This window comes from Numida meleagris, chromosome 4 (genome assembly GCF_002078875.1).
Source record: "Numida meleagris isolate 19003 breed g44 Domestic line chromosome 4, NumMel1.0, whole genome shotgun sequence".
Lineage (NCBI taxonomy): Eukaryota > Metazoa > Chordata > Aves > Galliformes > Numididae > Numida > Numida meleagris.
In genome coordinates this window covers 84789038-84816920 of record NC_034412.1, presented here as the reverse complement: position 1 = coordinate 84816920, position 27883 = coordinate 84789038, and the positions used below count along the sequence as shown (strand labels likewise).

At 38.2% G+C, this 27883-nt stretch overlaps 1 long non-coding RNA gene across 1 annotated transcript; it reads right to left on the bottom strand.

The window, feature by feature from the left end:
• Window positions 2865-24761, bottom strand: LOC110399124. The gene is made up of 3 exons (XR_002438907.1): window positions 24631-24761; window positions 20840-20888; window positions 2865-3996 (listed from the first exon to the last, which is right to left on the bottom strand). It is a non-coding gene; the product is annotated as an uncharacterized LOC110399124 (long non-coding RNA).

Below are 27883 nucleotides of genomic sequence, written 5' to 3'. Positions count from 1 at the left end.
TGGATCAGAAATAAGCCCAGTTAAATTAGTGGCACTGAGGAAAACTGATGCAGATGAGAGGATAATTAGACATTGCCAACATAACAATGAAAAGGCAGTCACTGTCTTTAAATTGTTGTCTTTTTACTTCTGTTAATAAAAATTGTGATTCTGTCTTCCACAGTGAACAACATAATTGAAAAATAGTGGTAAACATCAAAGCTATTAAGCCACATGTTTCATGACTTAACTCTAAAAGGGGGCAGACATGAGCATTCAGGATGATTTATTGATATTTAACATCAATTTACAAACTGATGTCCAGGTTAGTCTATAATCTGTTCTGTTACCAGCGATCGCCACAGTTTGGAGGAACTGCAGCCCTCCCTCTCCTTTTCTTTTGAAAACACGTGCTTTGCTCAATGCCAGTGAAGGGAGAAGTAGAGTTGCTGCTATCCTGTGGACATTCCTTTTATTCCCAAATATCTGGTTTGTGTTAGCTACAGAGTGTGCACCAGATAGAAATTGCTCCTCCTGTTATTTAAGAATGTCATTTTGGTAGGAGGATGAATATTTCATTGTGTCACCTATGCTAGACTTATTGGGCCATAGACATGCTAGACACATTGCAGTGAAAAATGCTGACTGGGTGGTGAAACGCTATCAAAGAGGCTCACCTCTCAGGAAGAGACGATTCCTGTTATTTACTGTGTATACGTTCTAGGTGGATAGGGCCCTGGGCAATCTGATCTAGTACTTGATCTAGCAGCTGGCAATCCTGCCTGTGGCAAGGGGTTTGGAACTTGATGATCCTTGGGGTCCCTTCCAACCCATGCCATTCTATGATCCTATGATTTTATGATTCTAGAACCTCCAATTCCCTGACTTCCTATTGTATACTTATGAAAGAGGACAGAATTGCTGAATCCTGGAATGTTGGAAGGGACCTTAAAGATCATCTAGTCTGATGCTACATACTGGAGACTCTTCCAAATAGAACATGTTGTCCAAAGGCCCATCCAAACTGGATTTGAACACCTCCAAGCATGGGGGATCCATAGCTTCACTAGACAGTATGTTCCAGAGGCTCACCACCCCCATCATGAAGAATTTCTTCCTCATTTCCAATCTAAATCTTTCAGTTCAAAGCTGCTGCTCCTTGTTCTGTCATTACAGGTTCTTGTAAAAAGTCTCTCCCTGTTTTCCCTTTAGGATTCTTTAGTTATTGAAAGGCCACTGTAAGGCCTCCCTGGAGCCTTCTTTTCTCCTTCATGCTGAACAATCCTAACTCTTCTAGAATTTTTTCATCTTTTTACTAGGTAGTTTGCAATCAAGGGGATATTCTGCCATCAGTATTTTTTCAGTGAAAACTGACAATTTAAAACTGGCAGGAGTTTTCTCAAGCTATAGAGACTGAACATCTCCTGCTCATTATTAAAATTTCTTATGCTACAGCCTCTGTGAAACTAATAGATGAAGTACGTCAGTTATAACAATAGTAAGGAGTTATATTTCTATAGCATATGTGTGGGTGGGTTTCTGCCAGCTGACAAAGAACGTCTGATGCCAAAGGACAAAAGAGAAGAAATGATTTTAATTAATTTGCAATGAAATAGAATTGTGTGCATTTTGTGGCAACCTTACTCACTTTTCATAAGTGACCTAAAAAAGTCTGTTCAAAAGGGTGACAGGTTAACAATTTGTGCTTGAAAACCTAATGTCAGACATGCAGCCCTTATTTAAATGAAAAAGCAGAAGGTAAATCTGTTTCCATAGACTTCAGTGAGTCTATGAGTGCACTGTGGTTTTTTTCACTCATTTTTGTGGTGTTTCAGCAAGTGACAGAAAGTGATAAAACGTTGTGGGCTACATTTCAATGAATCTTTTGATACTTACAAGGTGTCTCTTAACCCCCTCCATAGAAAAAAATGTGGCTGAAGTACTGCAAGGAAGAACCTGCGTAAGAGTTTTCAGTGTCACTATTTTCTGGCCATTTTTCTCTGGCCTCTAGAGGGGTTAGGTAAGACAAGCAAAACCTTCCTAAATTGCATAGTTATAAGTCCAGGACCAAGGAAGAGACTAGGCAGGCTTCTCTTCAGAGACTGTGAAAAACACATCTGAAAAAATGCCACTTTTGTAAGTTTTTGTGGCAAGGCCAGTTATTCATAGAGAATAAAAGATTTACTGTTAGATTGAGTTTTATTTTTCTAGAACTGTTTTTTTTTTTTTTTTTTTTTTGGTGTAGCCTTAAGTCTAAATCTTATGTATTATACTGCATGCATTTGAGAAAACTTCACGTAACACAATAAACATAGTATACCGAATACATTTATCTGGATCGTTGTGCTCCCATTTAGTTAATTTTATATACTTTGCATTAAACATCTCTAAGCTCTGCTAAAGTTGTGAAACACGATACCATTTTCCAACCGCTTGAATAGGATCTGTGCTTAAGAAGTAAATGGAATTCAAATACATGCTTAATTCTGACCATAACTGCCATGGAATGAGATTCAGAGCTCCTATATCATTGTCCCCTTGCTTTGGAACAACAACAGAACAGATTGTTTTAAAACTGGTGCATCCTTTTAAATTCCCTCAATTGCTTTCTAGAGGTCATCAGCCAATGTAAAGTTTTCAGTTTCCAGCAAGAAGATGACTCATATTCAGCGTGTTTCAGTGTATAACATCATGAAGCCAACATTTTTTGGAGCAGTCTGGAACTAAGCATCATCTTACTTTCTTCATTAGTGGGTACCCCAGAACTTAGCTTTCTTTTCTTGCAACTAATTGTTTTGTTTTGTTTTTGCTTTGTGATCTTAGAATGTTTTGGCCCTTCATAATAGGTACTATTACTGACTGAGTAATCAGTGTGGTAAAAAGATATGCTATAGTACTTCTTTTTTCAGTACTAAAATAATTTTACCTTTTGGATGTATTTCGAGATTCATTTCTGCAAATAAACTTGGGCAGGAACTAAGGACATAAAAAAACATCCACTTAAATATTAGAAATTACCATTAATCTATGAAACTTTTCAAACAGTCTAACTTAGAACAAGTGAAAGCTGCAAGTACAATAATTTAAACTTGAAAAACAATTTGTTAGACATAGAAATTCATCATTTTTGGTAATCTCTTACAGCCTTAAATTTGGAGCATTGCGTAGAACGCTACTGATACTGCAAATATTGATTTTAGACAAATTTCGCAACAATCATTAATACTTTTACATCTTCAGAACATAGTTTGAGGGATGATTTTGCTTAGGGAAATAGGATCTAAATCTCTTTTAGCATGTAGCTGTGCCACTGCACATGGCTCCTTTCACATTCTGCCAGCTCCGATAAGTATCACGATTTCCCTCAGCCCTGTCATGGTATTGTTTCATCCTGCTTTAGGATGGAACTCAGCTAGTAGGAATATGTGGGATACACTGAGTTCAGAAGAAACACATTGACAAGTCTTGATCTAACCCTGCTGTTGAGGATGATAGTTCTCTCACTATCACCCTCTTTAGTTGCTGGTCCTTGGCCCCATGTCACCCTGACCAGCAACATGAACAGGTAAGTGCAGTAGAATAACTCAATATTCAGAAACAATAACTGTTTTTCAATGAATATGCAGCCAAGGTTTATATTAGGACTGTATTAATACACTCTTATATTACCTACTTTCTGAACACCCTTGGAATTACCCGAAGTTTGCGAAACAGCAGTGTAAATCTTTGAGCTTCAAGTGCCCCACTCTTCGAATTACAACATAATTTATTTTAGCAGCAGCTTTTGAACACAATGAAGCTGAGTGGTTTCCTGTTCAGGGAGCAGTCTGTAAGCCACAATAGATTCATTTGGTTTTTGCTGTTTGCTGCTTAGAGCATGGACACATTAATAATAAAACTTCTATTGAAGTTACTTATCGGTGCCTTAAACAGCAATCTACTTACCTATTTTTTGGCAAAGTTTTCTTCCTCCCATTTGAATCTGTTGGGCGCTGTATCATTGTTTTCCTGTTAGTTCTGACACAATTGAACAAAGCTTACTGTCAACAAGCAGTAGTAAGTGAAAAAGAAACATGAATTTAAAATGAAAATTTCAAATCTGGGAAAAATATGTGTAAATGATTCCCATCTCTACCCCAGACATGATTTTCTTTTTTGTTTGTTTGCTTTTGCTTTTTACTATTTGGAAAAAAATATTTTACTGCTGAGAGAATGACAGGCTGGAAACAGAATTCCTGCATCCAGTGTTTTGATTTCTTTACAATAGGGTATTTATTAAACTCTTTTACAGATGAATAGAAATTAAGACTCAGGGCACATATCCAACATCTCTAATAATAGTAGATCACTTGATAAACACCAGCCATGTAGATACTGAAGTAACAGAGACCTGTTCTTTTGGCCCTCTGCTTATGGTTGCTCTTGAGCTTAACTTGGAAACATAATTTACTCATTTAAAATGATATTGATCTGAAACACAGATTTCAGTTTTTACCCCTTAACTACTGGAGACCTCAGTGTTAGCAGCAAAAGATTATCTTGCCAACTAATTCCTACAGGTTGTCAAGATGGTCATGTTCTCTTGAACACTTGGGCTTAGTCCTGCCCAAATTCATCTAAATTCATAGATCCTAAAATCAATATTGCTAAATGAAGATTTATTTTTTCCTTATATGTATATGCTCAAAAATTCTTAAAAAATAGAAGTTCTTATTGTGTAAATGCACAAATTTTCTAATTCTCTGTGTAAAAATACTAACGGTCACAAATGCAAAGGCACAAGTATTAGAGGTAGAAGAATACATGATTTTATTTAGTATGATAAATATGTTTTGAACATTGGCCATAATTGCAGAGAATTTTGAACTTTGTGTATTTCTCAGTTTGCCAGACAAGACCTTTAGAAGCTTTGTGGTAGTCCCTAGCCACCAGAAGTATAAATAGTTAAATTTTTCTGCTGAGTTATCTCTAGAACATCAGAAATACAATCAGGTAACTGATTTCAATCAGCTCTATCCTCTTTATAATTCATGTAGAATCTTTCCTTTAAGAGAACCATTTCATTCTTTGCAAAATTCTCCCCAATTCCTCTTAATGAAGTGTATGTTGCAAATACAGAACTCAACTGCATATAAGCATTATCAATATGATGAATGCAGTTTTTGTTCATTTGAATTTGCAGCATTCCTCTTCAACTCTTCTGTGTGGTGAATTTCCCATTGTGCACCTGAAAAGTGACCTTCTGCAAATTCTGCTTTGCCTACAGCAGGGAGCTATTTTGGTCTGCTTCGTATGGCTTTGCCTGCATGTGGGATGCAGCACTGAGGCTGAATACCTCCTTTGATGGCTACATCTGTAGTCCTTCGGAACTGCAGACATGTTAAAGGTAACTAATAGCATAAAGCACAGGATTTGTCAGAGGCTCACTATGCGTTCAGAATATGAGGACATTCTGCAATTTTGGGCTGTCTTATGTTAGTAAAATCCCTACATTGCCTAAAAAGATTACAAAAAGCTCTCCACCATTTATTTCCTTAAAGTACTGCTATGCAATTTCTTAAAGTTCCTATGTCTACAATGCCAAAGCATTTTGACTTCATAGGATTTTCTTCTCTTGTAAACACCACTGTTGACACTCACTGGTATGAACATTACTCCCTCCTTCTGCAAAAGGCAATGTAAGAAAACTTCACCTCGTTTAACTTAAGAGGTTAACTGGCTGTCTTTTAGAACTATTTCCACTTTTAAAACATTTCAGACTGACTAGATGCAAAAACCTAAATTGTGTGTCTGTAACAGTGCAGTTTGCTGGCACAGAGAGAGCAGCAAAACTTATTCAGCTCAAGATTCAATTTTCATTGTGTATGGCAACAAGATACACTGAGGAGAAAATGTAGGGTGGGCTTCCCATTAAGTGATGATTCACTAATATTTAATGGCAGACAAACTGTTACGGAGCACGTAAAGAAATCCAAATAACATTTACATTAATGTAAATTGAATTCCTCTCCATGGATTCTGTTGCAATAAGATATGATTAATACATGATGAATTGGATGTATAAATGTTTGTGTTTCCAAATTTCAAAATTTCCCAGAGTCATGAAATGCGTAGCTATATTATGCCATCTGGAAGTTTATTTACTTCAGAGCATTTAAGGAGATTATTTCTAGAGTAAATTTTACTTGCCAGGAGTAAAAAATGGCTAAATCAATAAATGAATGGTAAAAAGAGGGGAAAAAAAAAGAGAAAAAGAGCAGTCCTTTTCTTCTTAACTTTATTCTCTCTTTTTTTCTGTTTTAATTGTGAAATAACGAGAAAAGTAACTATTATATTCAGAGGCTCTCCTCTGCCTGCAATGTTTTACATGAAGCAGCTCAATATTGCCTGATATTTTGTTCCATAAATTACTATGTTCCAAACACTCTGCCATACTTCTGTGTTAAATCCTTCTTCACGAGAGATTGTAAATGCCATCTTTCGGCCCAAAGTATTCAGAAGCAATTCCCTATTGGTTAAACATTATTGCAGTTATCTGTTTTTGTAGTTACTTATTTTTGCAGCTATTTGCATATTTATTTGGTTTGGCAGAAATGTGTGAGAGCACTTCTCATAAAATGGATCCTCATTGTGCTGGATGATTCACACTCATAAAGTCAAAGAATGCATAAAATGAGAAAAGAGGTGGATACCACCTACAAGTGGGGAACAAAATAAGCTGAAGATTGAAAAAGTTGGGCTAAAAAGAAAGGAATAAAATATGGAGTAAAATGGTTTTAAATAAATGGAGAGGAGATTTAGGTTAGGTGTCAGGGGGAAGTTTTTCTCTGAGAGGGTGGTGAGGCACTGGCATAGGCTGCTCAGAGAGGTTGTGGATGCCCCATCCCTGGAGGAGTTCAAGATCAGGTTGGCTGGGGCTCTGTGCAGCCTGATCTAGTGCCCGATCGAGATGGTGGCAATCCTGCCCATAGCAGGAGGTTCAAACTGGATGATCTTACAGGTCCCTTCCAACCTAAGTCATTCTATGATACTATGATTCTATAATTCTATGGAGTTTGCAAGCCTGTGCTGACTGCAGACATCTGAAGGGGGTTAGTTTGAAAATCTAGGTACTTGTCAACCTTTGTATCATTACTGCTATATAAAGTAGTCAGTATTAAATTTTATTATCTACATAACAAAATAGAAAGTTCCTAGTATTTATCATTCTGATTATCCCAGTTCATGGTTTATTTTGTTAATAAGTGCTTACCAGGGTGATAAATGAAGGATGCTGTCAGTTCAGAAAATAGCTTGTTTTCTGGCTTGTGTCTAAATGTGCTATGTGCGCTGCATGTGGCAGTGTGGTTAGATTTTGGGGACATTGCAATCATGAGGTCACTCTGTTAAATGGTGGTTTGAACTGCTTATTTTTTGGTAGCATCTTTCTCTACAGGCATAGTTACCTAGCAGTAGGGTTTGGGGTGGGAGGAGGCTTAGGCACTGCTGTTGTGGCTCTGATTAAGCAAAACTAAAGTCAGTAAGGCAAAAATAATGTTTAAATCTAGCACTGTTAAAATGACCCCTCAGAGAGTGTGTGGAGGAGAGTTAAAGGCTAGTAAAAAAAGCTAAGATCGTGAATCTGGCTTGATAGCTCACTATTGAAGAGGGTTTTGAAGTTGCTTCATCGTAGGGATTCATTGCCACCTCAGACAACACACTCTGCCTGGCCTCCTGTTACTGCTCAAGGGGGATCCCCTAAGAACGGGAGCCCAAATCTTCCTTTTCCTGAACCCCATAACTATGTGTAGGATAGTGGGAAAGCTCCCCTACACCATCCTTCCTAGGGGCCGCAATGGTCATTTGGGGACTGATGCCACTGGTGAGTGGGAGGTGCACATGGGGATTGCAGATCTAAGCAAGGCTGTTCAGGACCTTTAACAGGCTGACGTGGATCCTCTGTACCTCAAATTACTTCTGGTTCTTTCAAAGTAGTTTGGGGCTAGCACAGAGTTGCTTTTCTGTGTATTTGATCTAATTTGCAATGCTCCTTACTGGGTCTGTCTGGGATGGAGTTAATCATCGTAGCAGCCCATATGGGGCTGCATTTTGAATTTGTGGCTAAAACAGTGTTGATAACACATCACTGTTTTGGCTGTTGCTGAGCAGTTATTGCACAGCATCAAGCCTTGATTTTCTTCCCAGTCTGTTCCTCACTGAGGAGTCTGGAAATGAGAGGGAGCTTGGATGGGGTCAGCCAGGACAGCTGATCCCAACGCACCAAAGGGATATTGTACGCCATGTAACATTGTACTCCGCAATAAAAAATGGGGGAGCATTTTTTTGGAAGATGGACACTGTTTGGAGACCAGCTAGGCATTGGTGTACTCGTGGGAGGTGATGAGTGAGAGCTTTTGCTTCACTTGTTTTTTAGGATGACAACTTTTAACACAGGCACATAAACATAAGCATCATCCAGGTCTGACGCAAAGGCCCAACCACTTTTCTGAAATCTTTCCCAGACAGTGTCCAGAAAAGAAACCATTCTTTTGCTTTTAATTTGTAAAGGTCAGTTTTTATGAATCAGCAATAAGATCATCCATGAAAGCATTGTATGCAGTGCTGTTACAACAGAAAAAAATGCATAAACAGATGCTCATACAATTCATGTGTTGAAGCTGCTTCAACTCTGGCTCTACAAGTATGTCAAGTAGGAAGAGACTTTAGCTAAGGTGAATGTTAGGAGCATAATAGTAAATATTAAAGGTTATATTCTCTTAGAGTAATTATATGTCTGATCACTTGAAAAACTATTTAATTACAACTGACATTATTCATCTGAATTATCTTCTTCAAAAAAAAAGGTGCTGTAGGTTTCCCTGAAAACCTTTAAAATGACATACATAGAAACACCCCAACCAATCTTCATAATATCAGTTCAAATAACTGTATAGAATCACAAATAAAGTGAAAATTATTTAATTACCCTATTGGTTAAATATGGATTTAGAAGTCCTGCATAGAAAAATTTTCTTGGCGCCAAACTGCATTAAGAGACAGCAAAACGACAGCCCTTTGAAACTTCACTTACAAGATATTAAAAGATATTAAAGCTGCCTTTATCAGGAAACAGATCCCTGGTGAAGGTGTCATGACTCCTATCTCTCTGCAATGGGATAAGATTCAGGGCACCAATTAAGACACACAGAATACACTCGTATTTGTATTACAGATTTGTATTCAACTGCTGTAATGAATCCTAGCCCAGTGAATTTCACTGGCTGAAAGAGGTTCAAAAGAGAAAAAAAATGATAAACCATTGTGGCTGAAGAAAGGGATGGCACGTCACTAAGGCATCTTTCAAATCAAGTGGTGGTGATCTTGCAGGGAAGACAAAGATTATACTCAACCCTATTTGCAAACACTTACAGAAGCTGCCCTTTATAGTGGCAAAGTGGAGATTTATGTTTTGTTGTTGTGTGTGATACCACACTGTGCAGAGAAATGCCTGGAAAAGTTTTGGTGTTTGGCACAGATTCCTCCTCAGAACTCCTCTCTCAAATCAAGCAAAACATATTCAAATAGAAACAGAGTGTTTTGTAACACTTCAAACCAAATGCTGCAATATAATATGAACCACATTGCAAAGCTTCCTCGAGGAGGTGTGGCATGAATATTTTGCCCTTGAATAAAGGAGTATGAACCATGAGGCTGCATCCTCTGTGCCTTACCCTTCTGGTATGTCTCCTTATAGTAATACAGTGCAAAAGGCAGCACCTTGTGTGTGTGTGTATATATATATATTCATACATTGCATATAAATGTATATATACACACAAATACCAATCATAAATACCAAGTAGTACATATATACTCTCTCTTTATATATTATATAAATTAGAGTATATATATTTGTATATATACTGTATTATGTTATATTAATCATATCGTACCATGGCACAGTAAGTTACAATATGAACTTGTTTAAGGATAGCAACCAGTTCTGTAATCTCAGTGCAAACACGTGTGACCACTATGCACTTAGTTGGATGCATGTGGCTTCAGCCCCTGTAAAGCTGGCTGAGCACACGTCGTCAGGAGGGTGGGGGCCCTTGGTGTCTGAGAGGTTTTCATATTTTTTAGTCTAAGTAGTTAAATACTTATTTGTGTGTGACTTAATGCATATAAAATGGTTTACAGTAACATAACAATAATGAAAATATACTTTTGAAACTCTGTGATTTTTTTTTTACCAGAGAAGTTAGAGTAATTCAATTACAACTCCTCATCTGAATTTGGTCCTGGGATGTTACTAACACTTCACAAAGGTGTAGGATTGCATCACTGCATCTATTTTTGTGTTCATATTTCTTAACTTCAGTGCAGCCCCTTGGGATTTTTGGCATCTAAATGGTAGAGAGTTTCTTCTGGAATGAAGAACAAACATCCCAATGAGAAACAAATGTGTTTTGCTTTTTCATGAAGATCTTGGTAACAAACACTTTCTGAGGTCTTGCTAAATTTGAAGGATTCCCTTTGCCTGCAATACATGTCTTTCAGAAGGTTCATCTATAGATTTTAACCTGTTTTCATTTCTGCCTCTTATAAACAATACATTTTCCAGATGTGTTCTGTGTAGCTACCTACAAAGATATTTTTACTGGCTTTCTAAGTCCATGCATTAGGATACTTAGTTTACCTCTGCCCTTGCATCTTGCAATGATGAGTGCAAATCCCTGTTCACCTGGGGAAGTCTGAGGAAAAATATTTAACTTAATTATCTCTCTAGTGCTTGGGGACTGCCTGGTGTGAGAAGGGAAGCCAAAGCCTTCTAGCTTTCCACTTAACGAACACTGAGTTATTCCATTCTGAGCAGTCAGAGGAGCTGATGGTTTATCATCTTCCTCCTCCTCCACAGATGAGCAATATCCTGGGAGCAGGCAAGAAGCCTGCAGATTATATCTTATCTCAGAGCATGCAGTGTTGGCTGGGGCTATCTGCCAGAATGCGAGGAGGCACTGTGCAACCCAGAGCTGCCTAGGGTGCTGTCATTACATATACCCCTTTCTAGCAGATAGGGGAGTCTGGCGATCTTCCCATAGCTCCAGGCAAACCTGCTGCTTCAGGAGACGTTTGACTCAGAATTAAGTGTTGGAACTAAAACTCCCTCAATGCTGAAATATGGATGGCTTGCTGCTGCTCTACAACAGCAAATCATAAAATAAGCTGAGCAGACCTATTGCCGTGACAGACAAGTAACTACGTAGAACTAAAAGAATATGCCATATTCCCATCCTTCCATGCCCATCTGCTTCAGGAAGGAGCTGGTAGGTAAGCAGATTTCAATTTAATTTCACTCTGTCTGGGTCAAGGTGGAGTAATATTCATAGGAATATAAAAATGGATCCTTCCATCATAGCCATAGAGTCTAAGCTCAAGTATGGCTCTTAGTATCCAGAAGAATGAAATTATTCTGCTCAAAGCAGAAAGGCAATATATATCTGGAGAAAAAGACTTCTGTTTACTGTGGTTGAACTGTAAACCTATATCCATGTCCTTAGTATCTGTAAACCAGAGAACATTACACTGCAGTTACAAGTTGGCTGTGAAATCCTGTTCAGAGGCGGATGAAAATGATTGCTCTGTGTATTCTCACAGGAGTGGTTTCCATGGTGAATTGGAGGTATGTACAGCAGTCATACTTCTAAGTTAAAAGGAAAGCAAGAAATAGTGTTGCCAGCAGGAGCAGGAAGATGATTCTTCCTCTGTACTCAGCACTGGTGAAGCCGCACCTCGAGTACTGTGTTCAGTTTTGGGCCCCTCACGGCAAGAAAGACATTGACGCCCTGGAGCATGTTCAGAGAAGGGCAACAAAGACAGTGAGGGGTCTGGAGCACAGGTTTTATGAGAAGCAGAAGAAGGAACTGGGATTGTTCAGTCTGAAGGAGAGGAAGCTTGGGGAGACCTTATCACTCTCTACAACTACCTGAAAGGAGGTTGTGGTGAAGTGGGGGTTGGCCTCTTCTCCCATGTAACTAGCAATAGGTCAAGAGAGAATGGCCTCAAGTTGAGCCAGGGAAGATTCAGGTTTGATATTAGGAAAAATTTCTTTTCCAAAAAGTGGTCGGGTGCTGTGATGGGCTGCCCAGGGAGGTGGTGGAGTCACTGTCCCTGGAGATGTTCAAGAAACGTTTAGATGTTGTACTGTGGGACATGGTTGGACCGGATGATCTTGTAGGTCTTTTCCAACCTAGCTAATTCTATGATTCTGTGATTCTATCTGCACATCTTATGAAAGTATCTTTTATTTATATGTTTACTATTCTAATTTTTTAATCATGAGCAAATAACAAATATGTATATATTTACTTATGTGATAGCCATCAACATTTCCTAAACAGAAAGTTGTTCATGGAAGATAACAAATAGTAAAACAAGAGAAAGGGCAGTGCTAAACAAGTTATATTTGCCTATTTAAATGTTCATATCACTCAGATCAGGATCCTTAAATATAAATTGGGTGTTTTCATTAATGCTGTTGTCTCGCTGTGGGCAGTCATATCTGAAAAGTCTTCTCTCTAGCTGTAGTGAAGTGCCTCTGACAATTAAAAAAAAAAACCTCCACTTAAGAGAGAGTTCAAGTTCTTCTGTTCAAAAGCTAATGTCCTTCAAAAGTTCTAGAAGTTTATCTGTTTATCTTCCTAATTAATCCTAGATTGTCCCTCTTCTTGTGTTTGACCACTCTTGTACAGTTGTAGCCCACTCTGATATCTGGATACTTGCTCAGTCTTGTGGCTTCCTGGGATTTTAGGTTGCGTTGCCTGACAGCTATAGACCTGAAATGGTGAGATGTCTACACGAAAAGCTTATAAAGGAGAAGGATGGGAGTGGAATAGGCTGTGCTGTTTCTGAAGCCTTTCTAGATAAGTGCCTGATTCTGGCAGCTGGCAAAGCTGTAAACCAGACACATTTCACAAGCTGTGCAACATTCATTTTAGAAAAGATTTCTGAAATCATCACTTTTAATTGCAGCCTAATATTTTGTACTTTTCCAGGTTCTTGTCTTCTTGAAGATGGTTCAACAGAAGTAGAAACAGAGTCCAGGAACCACAAATAAACATACTATTCTGTCAATAACTGTGCAATTGGATTTTCATAATGGGGCAGCACAAATTTACTAGGTCCAGTTTTTCTGTAATGCATGACGACTTGAAGGTGATAAATTTTAGACTATCCTTTGTGCTGTGAAGTGGCCTTGGAATCAGACCAGGCGTGGGCTCTGGATGCACATTGGGCTAGTGAACTTCCAACTAGGGTCAATGGTTTATTTTCATTTCTGTACTTATTTCTTGCATGTAGCAACCTTAGTTGCTGTCAGATATTGCTTAGAGAAGAGTATCTTAGTACCTGGGGAGAGCTCAACAGTTAAGCTACTTGGTAAAAATCAATACTGCTAATTTAATGGCATAACCCCCTAAAAACACTTACTTCACCTTTGCTATATCTGTAGTCTATGGCAGAATAATTAATATTACACTATGTAAACATCAAGTTCATTCATGTTCTAATGAATGACCTCGGGCCAAGTAAGATTGAGAGAAAATTTCCATAGATCTAACCATACCACTGCTGTCAGCCTATTTCTGGATTCTGCAGGGCTTACAGGATCCAACTTAAATTTAGCACTTCAATCAAGACCTCAAATTCTAGTTCTTAAAGGCAGCACAGGAACTCTTGCAAACTGCTCATTATCACTTGAGTGCACTAATAGACCTTAGTGGCCTTGACAAGTCTCACCTGGTGTTTCCCCACACCCCTGCCAATGAGCCAAGACCCCCCATTCAGTTCAGCCCAGAGCTGTCAGACCCTACCCAATAATTGATGCCACCGAAGTGTGAGCTTCCAGCTCAGTGACATCCATGCCTGGCTATGGGCTCTGTTGATCCAGGCCACAACCTACAGATGGACTTCCTAGCCTGACCTTGAACCCATCTCATCTTGTTGGAGCTGTTCAGTAATTACTGTGTGGGCTGTGTTTGATTTACTTCAACAGATATGATTGTAACCCTGGCCAGCAAATGACTTCCTGGCTTGATCCTGGTCCTGCCTTCCTGCTACCAGCTTGCTTCTCCATCTGGACCACTGGAGCCTAGATGCTATTCTTGGGTGTGCTCCGCTTAACTGGCTGGGATGGTGGATGGGCCCTGGACAGTCCTGTTATGCTCCTTAGCTCCTGTCACTTGGGGTAGTCCTTATCCTAACTCTGATCAAGTCCCCCCAGCATACTAAGTTCAGTTCCAGTAATGTGTATTTATCGGTAAGGTCTGTGGTTCTGGTCCCACAGGTCTTGCCAGCATTCAGCAGCAAAATGTCCTTTCCATTTTTTCAATCTGAGAACGTTATACTACCTAATATTGCACGCCCTTCATTTAACCCTAAATTCCTTGCAGAATCCTGTAATAAACAAGCTGTTGTTCCTTTAGTCTCAAACTTCAGTACTATATCTGATTATCCTCCAAATTTAAAAAATGTTCCACTATTCTGTATCCACACCCATTATCAACTGGCTTCGCACTTCTACTGACTGCTTTTATCTCAGCTCCCAGTTCTTTCTGTGTAACTACAGTGCTTTGACAGAGACTTGTGGGTACTTGGCTGGATACTTGAGATTTTTTGATTGTAGTAATATAAAAGAAAATACTGAGGACCACCCAGCACTGTTCATTTATTTGATTCCTTTGAGTGATTAACTCCCTGTTGTGACCAATTTCATGTTTTTAATCATTTGTCTTGATATGCCTTCCATTTCTAGAAATAGAACTAGAATAATATTGCATGTAATAAAGGAAGTAGCAAAAATCAAGAATGGCCAATTCTGTGCTAAGAGCATAAGAGCTGACATCTGCTAAGACTCTACTCCTGCAGCTACAGTTCCAGTCATGCTGTATGGGAGCCATTAGGTCATGGCCTGAACCAGTGATCGAGCACCTGGTGAAGGGGTGTGGGAGCACAGGTGCAAGCAGTTCACCTGTGCGATGGGAAAGAGTGGATCCAGGTTCCACCCCTCCCTAACCTCATTTAAGAGGTGGCAGCCAGAAAGGAAGTATCTCTTCTTAGAGATCATTTCCTCTGGGAATTTCTAGGGAGCCATGATACTCTGAAGGGGTAAGCTTTTCTTTCTTTATTGCTGAATTGCAACCATTGACTTTCTTCAGTGATCTGAGACTGGTTAAAGGCAACTCTATTAACTGCTTCATTTCCTTATGCATGCTTTTTCAGGGGCTAGAGTTGATGTAAGCACCTTAAAAATCAAAACCTTTCTTTAAGTACTGCTATATGAATTAGTAAGCCAAATTTAAATGTGTAATTTTTGAAATACAAGTATTTACTATGTGAGGGAAATCAGGTGGGAAGGAAATCATTAGTGTGTTCAGATCAAAACCACAGGAGCATCAGCTGCTCTAACCAGTTGCTGGGACTTTGACCTTAATGTAACTACAACTTCTGCAACCTGGGCTCTGTATTGCAGGGCAGGGAGAAACACAATGGCTTTGAACTCTACGTTTTCTGTTCTACTTACGTTAGATGTATGTTAGCTGCTCAGAAGGAAGAATTATAATGGAAATGAATATTGCATTGGAGAAAAGATGGGTAATCAACATTACAGGCATGCCTCTGTTGTGACACAGTTAAACAAAAGTAATGTTTAGTATCAATAAGTTATCATTTTTGCCTACTTCTCTATTCATATACCATCTAGAAAAGCATTTTACAATGTCTCATAGCAGTACCTTACTTTGAAACTTTCAATACAAACAGGAAAATCCAACATCTTTTTACAATGACAGATGGCTATGAAGCGAATACAGAGCTGTATCTCACTCTTGGGACTTTGTGGCTATTCAGAAGCCACTTGAGTTACATGCTCATGGTTAATAAGATCAGCGGAGCCGCTCCAGCTAACTACAGCATTCTATTTATTCTGTAGTTCCTTATAATACTTTGAATCCTAGTAAGAAATAGGCAAGATATAATCCTTCCAAAGATGTTGTGCTGCCCTTCTTAAAAAGACTGAAAAACTTTCATAGCTGTAGACAAAATGTAAACTCCATTATAGAACAAGAGATACACTTTAATGTCTCTTTCACAGAGCAGCTTAATTGACAGTAATTCCAGACTGGCCAGATAGCAAACATTGTATTGCCTCTCATAGAGGGTTAGTAAAATAGAGTATTGTCTTCTGCCCAGAGGAGGAAAGGAGGAAATGGGAGCTGTAATGAGTATGTAGAAAGGGCTATTAAGGAACATAAGACTGTCTCCAGTTTAATTCAGTTTTTCATCCTAATCTTGCTTCATTTTCTACTTGTCATTTTTTTATCTTCCTTTTCTGAAGAAGAGAAAATATGTATAGCCCAATAGACTAGAATGTTTTCTTGATCAAATAACTGAGGCAAAGTAAAATAAAACTACTTCACCAAGGAAATCTGGAGAATTTTTTTTAAGAGCCCTCTTTGTCAGAAAGACTATAAATTACTTACTATTTTCATTATTTAAAAAAAGGGCAAACTCTCTAAAGTATAGCTTCATTTCAGAAGAAACAAAACCAATGACTAACAAATGGAATTATCAGATCCCCCCAAAAGCCTGTCCTTAACATATTTTTGATTTCTATTGGCTCAATACCCCCTGCAGGCAATGGATCAGCAGGGAGTTTTTGTTTTGTTTCCCTTCGTCAGGTCTGGATCCTCTCCTTAGGCTCCAAATTCACAAGGCAGAGGAGAATGATAGACCTACGTACTCATGGATCAGGGAGATGATAGGAGTGGTATGTAGATTAATCTAGGAAACAACATTTAGAAATGCATTACAGGGACCATTTTAGTCGTTGTTGTTTTTTTTTTTTAATTAAACAGGGTGTCTCTAGTGGGGAGCTCCTTCTCACCATGCCTTACAGAGCAGCAAAAACCCCTGCCTTGCTCTTAGCTCTCTTTCTAGGTAACTAAGTGGTGTGCATGAAGTATTTAGGCTACTTCCGAGTAAAACTTATGCAATGAAGTTATCTGTCTGCATAGTAGTACTGGCTTTTCAACAGTGAACTTGGCTAGGTTGTGAGATAATTCCTTGGTATAATGTATGAATATTTCAGAAGCCTTGACTGATCACAGGAACCATTCTACCTGACACACTAATAAAGGCAACTCTCACTTCCAGCACCTTACAAAACTACAGGAGGCATATTTGTGATTCTTCAGAAAGGAAAGCCTGTGACAAATGTAAATAACTCACAAATGCTAAAACATCCACTTCATCTAAATAATATTTTAAAGTGTGGCTGTGTTTCCCTCTAAAGCTTGTTTTAGAATTGTAAATTAATGTTATAGGTGACTTTTAATTCATTAAAATTTGTAGAGTTCTATTACTGATGCTGGAAATCTTTATATAGTAAAACCTACTGTGTGCTGAAGCTGACATCTTCCAGCCACAGTTACAGCTGTGGCATTGATGCCTTTGAAGTACTCGCAGCTGGGGCTGGAGCTCCTCCCTGCAGACAAAGAAACCTGCTAGCTTAAAACATTGGCTCTAAATTTGCTGAAGCTTAGTTGGAACTTGACTTAATAATTTGCTTTTCGGTGCAGAAAGCCATTTTTGTATCTGCTTCAAAGGCAGGTGTTACCACAACATCTCCAGTCTCAGGTGTAGTTAAAAATCTACTCCTACAGCAAAGGTAAGCCACCAGCTTTAAAACACAGGTTTAAATTCATTTTATTGCTGAGTGTCTGCTACATGTAAAGACCTTAGCTTAAATTTGATCCACTTTCCCATGCAAAATGTCATTTAATCAATGGCAGTGTTTCTAATGTACCCATCGCCCTTCTCTTTGAATGCCTCTGCCCGCTGCTCAGCAAGAGTTTTTTTCAGAACAAGCAGAGAGTGAGCTCTCTGGTGTCAGGCTCCTTGGTGCAAACCAGCGGGGCTTTCTGCTGAGCTGCCCCTACCTGAGAGCACTTCAAAGGAGGAGGCACAGCGGGAGCCCCAGCTGAAACCGAAAGTGCTGTGTTTTATCTAGTGTTGGGGGAGGTTCAGGAGACCTCAGCCTCGAGGGCAACTTGTTCGTTTAAAATAATGTTTTTAAAGTGGTGTGTTATATGGCTGTTATAAGACTTTGAAGAGGGTAGTTCTAGCCACATACAATTTTCAGTGTGTTTCTTTCCTTCTGGTCAGCTTTATGAGAAAACAAAACAGAGAAAGGATGAGTGTGCTCTTCCAGAAATAATGTCACCCCTATTTCTATGCTGCACCCACAGAACAAGAGTGTGTGGAAAGGTGAACTGCAAGGGTTGCTTGTTCTCTGTAGCGTTCTTTTATTGTATATGAAGTCAGTGCCATTTTAGACATTGTTCTCCTTCTCAGTCTTAATGAAAAATAACAGGAATACTGACTTATGCCTTTACTGCTTAGGACAAATGATACTGCAGTGTGGTTTAGAGAGATTTGAGAACGTCTGCTTGAGGATGAAGGAGTATGCTGACTTTAACGTAGCTTAAGCTCATGGATTTAAAGGTGTTTATGTATTTACTTCCCATTGATTTCCAAGATGGAGGAAATAAATGGATTCACTTTTCTTAAGTTAGGAGGGAAACACACGTGCATCTCTTCTGGGGTTTTGTATTACTTTTGTGGTTTTTTTGTATTGTATTATTATTATACTGACTATAACTATGATTCTACAGATACGAAATGTCTTCATACACAATTTTTTTTTCCACAAAAATTGTCCGGGTCAGGTTCACAGGCATGTGTTTCACTGCTGGTGGATCTAGCAACTACAGTAGTTTAGTCAGCCATTACTGAATTCCTGTATTTACAGAACAGTATGTGTCAAGGTTCAAATTCATATATTGTCATAATTATGGATTTTTTTAAAAAAAAAACATTGTCAAGATTATATACTTACATAAGGCAAGTCCTGCAACTGATCAGTCAGCCTCAAGAAGGCAGGTAAGCTAAAATGGCGAGCTAACTAGCTGTATAATTAGCAATAACAGCTGTAACAAAGTATATAACTGATAGATCTAGCAAAACCTCTGGAACTATCCTTTGTTTTTGAAATCAGAATTGCCCTTTCCTGTTCCTAAATCTAGCATCCTCTGAAAGTCTAACTGCCTACAGCTTACATTGTATTTTCTGTGAAAGCTCAGAAAACAGGTACTTTGGAAGACTTACCATCTAGTTAAGCGCGAGCTCTGAGAAGGGAAAGAATCTCCTTTCTCCTAGCTGAACAGGAAAACTGCAAGTGCAGCCTAGGTATTGTTTTTCAGACAGTGTGAACTGGTATCAGCTGTTATACAAGTTCTCTCTTACTGTAAAGTGCAGACAAAAAAAAAAAATTTCCCTTCCAGAACATGCATTTCTTCTAGGTTGTTATGTTCGTGCACACTGGTAAGTTCAACTCACCAGGCCATGCCTAAAATTTAGCTGTGTGTCTTTGGTTTCTAGAGGAATTTCAGCCCAGGTGAATCTAATAAAGCTAGATTTAGCTCCAGATCTGTGATGCTCAGGTGAGTGGTTTTGAACACTGAGCTGCTTTGGGTGTGTGACTACCAGCTGTCAGCTGTGAGTAATTTCAGCTAATATCTTAACAAAATCTAGTTACAGGATGCTTCTGCAGTTTTCTTTCCTTTTTGGTGTCTGGAGTACTTAAAAAAAAAAAAAAAGCCAAAAAAATCAAACTCCCCAGATTTTCAAGTTCAAATTTTCCTGTTAATATCAGGCTCTGCATGCAGCAAACATCTTGAAATTGGCTGCTGGCGAGCTCAGAGCATTTGCAATGTTGCCTATGTGCAGTCCAGTTCAATGAACTACAGATTCAGTGAAGTACAGACTGAGCTGTTCTACAGAAAAAACTTTGTCACGTATCCTTATCACTTCTGCAAGAGTGGTAAGCAGGGCTCCTGTGGTCTATGTGGAAATCTTGTGAGGTGATCCTGACTGGTGTAACCCAGCCTGAACAACGGAAAAGCAGCCACCTCCTCAAAAAAAACTCTTGCTGCTGCTGAATTCTAAGTCGTCTTATTACCAGTGAAAAGACCCTGGCTTCAGGTCATTTTAAATGTCCTTGTAGATATATCCATTAACATGTAATTCTGGAATTGCTCTGAAAAAAGCCTTATCTTCACATATCCCTGTTAAAAAGAGACACAGAAGGCAGTGTTTCCAGTGAAGAGGATTACAGTGGGATTTGGAAAACTTGCACTGCATGCTGGGATGTGCTATGGATTTTGTGTGTGATTTCAGGTAAATGACTCTGGCTGTGCATTTAACTGGCTTCAGAACCAGGCCTTGATATTGCTGCCTATCCACAGCAATTGCCAGATCTTCCTATAAGCTGATTCCAGGATACTGCAGCTACATTTCCTAGGTTTGGGAAGATCCTTTGAGATCTACAGAAGATGTGTAATTTATGCTGTCTTCACTGCTTCCCTGCATCCTGTCAGCACTGGCATAGCATTGTGTGACCAGTGGCAGGCTGATGGCTCTACAGCATTCTTAAAAATCCAGAAAATGCTCTGCTAGAATGATGGATGAGTTTTATATACTCAATGCGTGCAAACTCATAGAGGTTAATGTAATGGGGTTATGAACACCCTTGAGAAATCCTCCTTGAGGGGTGAGTTGAGATCTAAGAGGTGAGGCAAGTGTGAACATCTTCAGACAGGACCAAGGTAGAAGGCAGTAACAGGTCACAGAAGATGCAGAAGGACAGTGACACTGCCCGTAACTTTTAGTAGAAGTGAAACACAATAACATCAATAACAAAATGCAGTAACTGCTAAGTACAGAGTGCTGAAGAGGCTGGCAAATGGTCAAGTACAATACTTACTCCATGCTCATAATTCCTCACTCATGGAAATGCAAATCTTCAAATAAGCCTGTGGTGAGAAAGGAAATGTAGAGTCTTAAAAATCTAGATGTATGTATTTTTTGTCTTTTTTTCCTAATTTCCTAATACAGATTTGTATTCCTATGAGAATTTGAAGTGAAATTTAAGTGCTACAAACTAAGAATAAAGTTTGAAGAGGCTCTGTCAGGACTATATCTAGATGTCATGGCTCTCTGAAGCTCCTTTGTCCTAAATGAGGGAATGAAAATATATGCATACACACACTTTTTAAAGTTTTTTTTTAATTTTGTTGGAGATACAGCTTCTAGAATTGTAGGTATCAGAGCTGTTAGCTATCGTATTGCTAGGTCTTTTATGCTGATTACTCAATCAGTTTTCCACTTGTCTGCTTGCCTCTGCCTCATGTCCTAACAGAAGCCTTAGTCCCATAATTGGGATGTAAAAAAGAAATAAATAAAAAGAAAATAAATTATAACTTCTCCATTTACTCTTTGACAGTTTAGTACCATTACTTTCTCTCAGCTTAAGAACTGTAGGGAGAGTGAAAAAGTCTTTTCTCTCCTCGTGTGCAGTCACTAGTCAAATGGAAGGGCCTTGAAACCTTATGTATACTAACTGCTTCTAAACCTTCTCCTTTCTTTACTCTATTTCATGTTATCATTTTAGATAGGACATAAAAGTCAACACAAAAATTCCAGAGCTTTCTATTGACAAGACAGTGTGCACATTCAGCTCAGTTTAAAATGTCTTGCGTACGTTTTAGCTATTGATGAATGCTATCTGTAGTGAGCCAAAAAATTTTTATTTTCTGGAGTTAATTTTATCCTGATGTTTTCCCATGCTGATGATTTTATTCAATATTTGTAGAATTCTTCGTAGATTTCTATGGCAGGTTGTTCCTTACCTGAAATCAAAATAATGTATTTGTGGTAGCCAAAATAGGCAGTGTTAGCTTGTGATTTACAGTAGAAGCAGATGAACGTTTGATAGATCAAAATGATTCCTTAACTACTTTTGAAAATGGAGACCATAAAAATTCTGGATGATGTGGTTTTCTTTCTTTTTAAAAAAAAGAAAATCATTTGAATAAATGTCTCCTTAAAAAAAAAAAATCCTCACTAGAGAGTTGAATTCTGTCATGGAGTAACAAAAGCCTTAAATATTGGCTATTATGCTTCAGATATCTGGGAGTGCTAAATGTTCAGAAGAAAGCTATCTAGAGCTATATGGTAGCATAAGTCAAGTTGTAAACGTGTAGCAACTCTGACAATTATTAGTTACTCAAAATCTTGCAAATCAGAGGATCATTATTGCATATGACTATTAAACTTCTAATCTTTCTGTGTTTTTGTGCAGAATGGAGCTTAAGTACAAGGTCTATAATAAAGGGAGGACAAAATGAGTAAACTTGCATGAAAAAAGCAAATCAAACTAATCTTACAATTTTTCTAAGGACTACATTGAGTGTATTGAGGGATTGAGGTTGTCAGTAGTGGGTCTGTAAAATGAAGTAGGGAGAAAATTTCAAAGAGACTGACATTTAACTGAGAAAGATGAACACTAAAAGCAACACGAAGTAGAACTTACCTGAATAACGTATGGATGGTCCATCACCTAATTCCTTTTTTCTTCTAACTAAACCTAGCTAGAATTCACCCACAGCAGAGAGAGAACGCTACCCAAAAATTTCCCCATGCAACTGTTTAGATGAGCCGCTCCTTTGACAGCCCACACCTGCTGGCTTTGGGTTCCAGCCTTCACTGTGGTATGGGCAGCTTTGGAAATAAATTTCTTAGAGTAAGTACAGTTAGTCAAATTATCAGACATTTCTGTTATAGATTAAATTCTGGAATTAGCTTAGTAAACAATGCAAATTCTAAATATCTACCTCCTATGAATTAAAATGATAAGTTAGATAGTTAAGTCCAACTAAGTGTACTTTCACACAAACTAAGCTTGGATTGGTTGCTTCTGTTCAGTTAATGACAGACAAAGACTATAACGACCCTAAGCCACCAGGAATTTCTTAGAAACATAGCTAATGATAATGAGAAAATGAGAACTGGGTTTTATGTACTGCGTGAAAAAATAGCTAGTCAACATATGAAATGTGGTTAAAAAGCCACCTAAGTACTCATATTTGCTAAGAACAATGGAAATTGATCAGAACTTTCAAATATTGTTGCTTGAATGAAATTTCAAACATTCTCCAGAAAGAGAAAATGTGAAAAATGTGTACTCTTGCTTTTGTTTCAGCTTTTGTGCACAAAATACAGCAGACTTCCTGTGGCTTTCACTTTCAGAGATTGAATACACAGCCCAAGTAGATTTCTGGCATCTCCAGGTGATTTTATGAGTTGTCTGTCCAAACAGAATAAAATGAAACTAACCACATGAACATACAGTGTCCTTGGAATGACCCAGTGTCTTAAAATGTTGAATAGAGATGTTGTGTTTGAGAAGAGTAGTCTGTTCATGTGAACAGTTAGCGCTAGTTCCAATACAAATGAAATATGTGGTGTTAATGCAGAAAATGATTACTTTTTTCCAATCACATTGGTTAGCATGTAAATAATTTGCTCCTGAAAGGGAACATAAGCTTCTGAATCGTTTAGACACCTGTAAAAAATAAATAAATAAATTTAGCTCACAGCACAGCCTGATTCTTGATCAGGCACCACAGGAGGAAGAACTGAAGAATTTGCTTTTCAGTTCTGTAGGGAAAAAAAAATAAATAAACTCAACCAACTTTGATATCAATTCTTATAAATGAGCTAAAAATGTCTACCAGGAGCCAGGTCTTCTTCATTCAGTGACTGTGACACTACAGAGGCATTGCATAAACCTTATACTCCTTATCCTAACTCAGTCAGCCACCTGTATTCTTGACATAAAATTGTGATTACTTTTAACTGAAGTGGATTAATTTTGCTGCATGCATGACTCAGAAAATCAATTATAAAGCTACAGGTAAGGTACAGGAAATGTTGGTAGCTTTATTTCCATGCTGCCAGTGTCCTGTGGTATCTCCTTCTGAAATGCTTTGTAGCACCTGGTCTCCTGTAGCAAATACAATGGGGTATAGTGGTGGGACCTGAAAGAGCTGTTTTACAAGCAGGTGTGAAGCGTTTGTCAAATGGCATTGTCAAGATTATTTTCAATGTCTGTCTTCACAACAACAGAAAACAGTCACAAGTAGTAGGAAGTACTTAATTATCTGATTTAAATGAATACAATCTGATTTCACTAGTCTTTTTTTCTGACAATAATTAGCACATTGTTCAATTTATTTTAATAGCACATTAGTTTGATTCTATCCCTTGGCAGAAATGCAATCAGATGCTTCATAGTAACAAAATATCTCTAACAGGAGCCATCAGTGTTCCCTGTAAAGATGGTAAGAAAGCTATTAATATCTGTTTATTAAGTGAAAAGTAATACAACAGTTCTGTTTTAATATTTTACTTCTAAACAGAATTTAGCAATGCAAAAGACACATGCAGAGGAATTAGTTGAAGAAGGTCCAGTTGTTTGGTAGAGGCTCTTTTGATTTAGGAGCGCACTTGGTTTAAGATTGCAAGCATGAGCCAAGAGGCAGCCCTGTGGGGTAGGTTCTAGGGTCTACAAACCATGGAACCAACTGTTTTAAATCATAGTAGAAACTACCCTGCTAGAACAAAAACACACTGATACATGGGCTAATCCCTTTCTTAAAAGCCAAGAAATATTTTCAAAGCAGAAGAGCATAGGAAAAAACAAGGGCAACTCACAGCTGCTTTCCTTTAAGGTTCTTGGGCTCTGAGCTAGCAAAATGCTGAGATGGTTACACCCATGTAAGGGAAATTCTACACCATTGCTGGATACTTCACAAAGCTAGCTGGAGGTCAGTGATGGTTGCAAGTTGATGAAGTGCAAGTGGTCTCTGCATTCTGCTGCTTTTTGGTAAGTTTCCTGTGGATGGCTAGCACACGCAGGCACCAATCAGCACTATGAGAACTGAAGCATTATTAGTTATCTGTACATCTACCTCAAAGTGAGATAAGACAGAAAATGCGTTCTCTTACTCATCTACTTTAACCTGTATTCAACAATTCTGTTCAGTGTCACAGCTGTTTCAAATCTTAGCAAGGAGAAAATAAGTTTCTTTTAATAGGCGGCTGCTTAATTTTAATGATGAAAAATGATTATTCCTCAAAACTTAAAATATTGCATGGAGTATTCATTATGGCAGATAGACAATTTCATAATTACAGAGTCTTGATCTAGCAGAAACTGGAGTCAACAGGAGTCTTCCTGTTCTGTTTAATTGTTCTTGTAGGGAGCAAATATGAACCCTATTATTTTTCTTGTTAAGCAACCTGGAAACTCAGATTTTCATCTTCCCTCCTTCCTCTGCTACAGGTGGTCCTGCACATTCAGGTTGAAGAAAATAATTGGAGGAATTCCTAGGAAGAGGTGGAATAGTGGTGACACTACAGTCTCTATCCCATTTACTATTGCCCATTATAGGATGGGCCCTTTCTGTTACATATTGCAGGAATGATTCCCTGGATGTTTATCCTCTCCTCTCTTGTTTCTCTATTTGGTTCAGTGTTTTATCTAACTGAGGCAATGCAACCTGACTTTTTTTTCCTTTAGTCTGTGCTTGCTCGTGTGTTGTAGAATAGAAAGTTCTCTATCTGTGAGCAGTTTCTAGTGGGATTGCATCTTTCATGCTGTGCTCGTGACTGTATAATTAATTTTTTATTGCCTAGGCTTGCTTTATTTGTGAGCAAAAATAGTTTTGGCTGATGTGTCTACTTGCAAAATAGGTTCCACTAATGCTTCAGCTGAAGAAAGTTTTTTTTAAAAATAACTTTGAAACAGTTTATTTTGAGATTCACGAACTCAATTTTATTTTCAGACTATGTTCAGCAAGATCACAAAGGTACCATTTATAAAAGCACTATTCAAGGGAACAAGCCTTTCTTAATGGCTCTGTGCATCATACAGAAAGATGTGTGACAAATGTATATCTACTTCAGACTCAACAAGGTATGCTTCACTACTGTGGAGTGAGAAGTCTCAAAATTTTTGTGCAGCTGTGATTCCAGAGCAAAATATATAAAAATATATATATTATTTTATATATTATATTATTTATATAAATACATATATTTTGCTCTGGGATTATATATATACATATGTGTGTGTATATATGTGTATGTATATGTGTATATATACATATTAACAGAGTCTTTAATCAGTAAGTACCAGGGGAAAGTTCAATAAGAAGTTGAAATGTGTCCTCAGAAGTTTCAGGGGAAATTGAAATTTTCCCTCAGAAAACTTCCCAGCATCTTGAAGTGGTTAGCTGCTAAATTTTCTGTGCTCATTTGCTTAGAAAAAGTTCCTTTAACATTACAGTTGCTGTCAATATGACTTTGCCTTTAGTAAATGGTACGTTGCTACTTTAGCATCCAAGCTGTTCACTGTTAAGAAAATGTCTCATTTACAGGGAAGGGACTCAGTGCCCATGTCTTTATGCTTCTGAAACAGCAGCATCCCAGGGCAGATGTAAGCACAGCATGATTAGCCTCCTGCAAGCTTTCTGTCTGCATGGCTGCTTTGGTGCACAGCCTGTGGACTGCCTGCAGGATGAGCTTAATTTTGCAGGAACACTCCAGGTGTCCTTCGTCCTAGCAGCTCTCCTGTGGTGGGGAGGATGCTCTCCTGTCCCATATAAAGCTGCTCTTGTAAGCTTACTGTGTTGAAGTGCTGAGGCTTAATGAGATCGGTGTAGATGCCCTTTATTGAACAACACAGACATAATACATGTTTCTGCAAAGCAGCAGGAAAATGGGTTGTATGTTGCCTTTGCTGTTTTGGAGGATATTGCATATTCTGTTTATTCTCTTCAGTTCTTTATCCAAAGAACTAAAACCCATACATTCAGATGCCTGTTCTACTTTCCTTTCACACCTATGCCTTTTGTTTTTCTTCTTAATTATTGTATTGGTCACGACCACAAGGGTACATCACATACACTCGGAAATAATATAGATATTCATCAATGCAGGGTCTCAGTTTCTAAGAAGGATAGTGATTTTCTTGTGTGTGCTGATTAATCATGATGGGAAGGGACAGCTTTTACAACACAACTTAGTAGTATCTAGAAAAAATGGAATGAAAAATGTCCTACAGCTGGCATCCTGTAAGGTAGATTTTGTTTTGATCAATGGAATCTCAAACCAATCATCCAAACAAACAAAAAAAGCATAAACCAAACAAACACAAAACATCCAATTCTCTTTTTGTTGATAAATAATTTTGAGTAATAAATAATGGAATTTCTAGTATTCATGGCATGCGTGCATTATTGCCCTGAAACAATATTGAGCAGGCTGTAGTATTACAGAATTACACTTAAACATTTCTAGAATGGTTAACTTTCAAACCTCTGTAGATAATTTTTCCCCCTATTCTGTTGCTTGGAAAAGCAAAGCATTTCCCTCTATTTACAATGACTTTTACTGATTCCTGGGTTTAATTTCCTACAGATTCCTCAGCTTCACATACAAGGCCAAACTACCAATCAGTAACTACCAGTGTGTGTTCTGCCCATGTAAATGAGGCTGGCACATCTGGTTGGGAGTGGGAAGATCTGTGTATTGCGTACCACTGCTTCATTCTTTTGGCTGGAGACCACATCCATGTTAAAATGCCTACTTGTAATCAAGGTCACAGCTTGCATAATGCATCAACTGTGTCAATATAAACAAGGTCACAACATATTTTTTTACTCTAAAAGTATTCTTCCAAACTAAACTGAAAGATCATAATGGGAAGACTTATGGGAGCCTTTGTTTTATTACTGGATATGGTATACAGCTGCTACGGTAGTTCCTTAGAGTTAGGAAGATTATTTTAATAGAGCTTTAAAAAAGAAAAAAAAATAGTGGGGTTTGATTTAATAGGCTGAACAATAACTTGAAAAAACAACAGAAAAACAAATGCAGTAAAAAATCTGGTACCCATCCATGT